This window comes from Lepidothrix coronata, unplaced genomic scaffold, assembly GCF_001604755.1.
Source record: "Lepidothrix coronata isolate B3197 unplaced genomic scaffold, Lepidothrix_coronata-1.0 Scaffold2677, whole genome shotgun sequence".
NCBI classification, from domain to species: Eukaryota; Metazoa; Chordata; class Aves; order Passeriformes; family Pipridae; genus Lepidothrix; species Lepidothrix coronata.
This window is the reverse complement of record NW_016692857.1, coordinates 1-2,221: the sequence shown is the minus strand read 5'-3', so window position 1 is coordinate 2,221 and position 2,221 is coordinate 1. Positions and strand designations below refer to the sequence as shown.

The window sequence follows — 2,221 nt, the reverse complement described above, 5'->3', positions numbered from 1 at the left end:
CAAGAGGCTGAAGGAACAAGCTTAGAGTGTGGGGAGAGATCCCGTGGATGCAGCGTTGTGCCTATCCCACTAATCTGGAGTTAATAAACACTGGGGTGTCTGTAGTTCGCTGAAACTCCTGTCTTGCGTCTTTTTTCTTCAGTGCAAAGTTGGGCTCCCTCGTGAGGTTTGGGCTTTGAGAGAATGTGGGCTCTTCCCTCGCTTGTAAATGTGTCTCTTGGAGGGGAGGCTGGCAGAATTGAAAAAGGGAACTGATTGTCCCTTTTTACCCAGCAAAATTTCTTTTCTGCCACAGCGTTGCAAAGCTGGTGTTTTGCTCAGCACCTTCTCTCCGTGCTGATGCAGCAACACGTTGTTGACTCAGGCTCTGTGAGACACAACAGGTAATGGCAGTAACACAAGTGTTGCCTCACCAAGTTTGGGGCAAGGGCTGCAGCACAGACAGTACAAACTGCCAGGAGCTAAATCTCCTACCATTAACAAAGTACCCCAGGAGACACAGTGCCTTCATTCTACTTTGGACTGTTTGTGCTTTGAACATGTGGTAGAAGGACCAGCAATAGCCAACTTCCCTTTTTTCAACATTTCTCACCACTCTCTCTCCTTTTTCTGGCCCTAAATCTGATCCACTTTCCTGGCATGTAAAGAACAGCACATTTCAAGTACCTGTCCACAAACCTCCTTTCTGTTTGCTCCTTTACTTCCTGCTGTGTTTCTGTTTTGGCTCCTGTCTCACTCTCCAGATCTGTTGCCAGAAAATCACTTAAGCACACCGAGTTGACAGGCTAAAGGAACAAGAAAGTTATAGGGAACCCCAAGACTCAGCACCTACAGAGTCAGAAGAAGGGAGTTTTCCTCATCCCCAACTTGTAGTTCCTTTTCCTCCCATAAATTTCCTTAATCTGTGCCCCTCATTTTCCCTATTTGTATCTTCCAGCTCCTGCTAAGTACCTTCAGAGGCCTCAGCTGAACAGATTTCCTCTTGCTCCCAGCAGCAAATGTCTGGCATTGTTCCTCATGGCCAGTGCTGAGTGACACAGGGCCCTGCCAAACTGAAAGGAAAAGGGAAGTTTTAGCAGATTATCACATCTCAGTCTCTTACTTAAATAAGTAGTTCATAGTCACTGGTACTTCCCACCCATCCACCCCTTTCTTAAAATTGTGAAATAATTTAGGTTGGAGGGGCCTGTGAAGTTCCACAAACATTACAGGAGTGCGTGGTATCTTCAGACTTTCACCATCACCCTACTATGACTCATTGTGATTTGGGTTTTGGTCTCAAATCCCTACTCATTACAGACCACAGGAAGGCACTTAAGCCAAGAATTCATGTAGGCTGATTATCAAGTGGTTTGTTCTGGATGTAAATCTAGTACTCACTGTTTTTTCAAACCTTCAGCAACCTCCTGTCACAGCCTGGAGCACAGGCACCCATAAAAGATGAACATGACAAAAGAAGCACTAAAAGTGAGGGACTGCAGAAGAGGAAGAACCTGGCAACAAAATGGTTCAAAGAGGTGTTCTCAGTAGACATCATGATGCTCTGTGCATCTGGAAGTCTGAAAGAGGAAAGGAAATAATCATAAGTGGAAATGTTTGAGAAGCAGTGAATTAATTGCTGGCTAGGTACAGAGTCTGAGCCCTGTTCTGGACTGATAGTGGAGTACACTGGAAATGCAGGTGCAAAAGGTCCTTGCTGGGCAGCCAGAGGCAGCATCCTCTCTGCTCCAGAAAGGAGCATTCCCATGCACATCCATGCAATCCCACCGTGCCCCAAGAGGGGGTGGATAATGGGACAGAGAAAAACATAGGAAAGACACCTGGACTAGGTCCCTTCCCACATGAATTATCCCAGGTCCTGCGGCAACAGGGCTGGTTAAAGGGCAGAAAACGGGGGATGCCATTCCTGAACCTCCTCTAAGGCATCCGACGGCGCACAGGGACAATGCGCGCCGTGGTCTCGCACTCCGGCACAGCAGGACCAGCCTGTGCGAGGGGAGGGGCGACAGGAGAGGACACACCGAGGGAGAGGGGGCAGGAGCGGGGACATCGAGGGAGGGGGGAGAGGAGCGGGGACATCGAGGGAGGGGACACAGGAGCGGGGACACCGAGGGAGGGGACAGAGGAGCGGGGACATCGAGGGAGGGGGGAGAGGAGCGGGGACATCGAGGGAGGGGGCACAGGAGCGGGGACACCGAGGGAGGGGACAGAGGAGCGGGGA

General features: G+C 50.0%; 1 long non-coding RNA gene across 1 annotated transcript; it reads right to left on the bottom strand.

The window, feature by feature from the left end:
- Positions 1-6: 6 nt before the first annotated feature.
- LOC108491913 lies at positions 7-1,567 on the bottom strand. Its single transcript, XR_001872961.1, has 3 exons — positions 1,381-1,567; positions 952-1,052; positions 7-785 (listed from the first exon to the last, which is right to left on the bottom strand). It is a non-coding gene; the product is annotated as an uncharacterized LOC108491913 (long non-coding RNA).
- Positions 1,568-2,221: the final 654 nt, after the last annotated feature.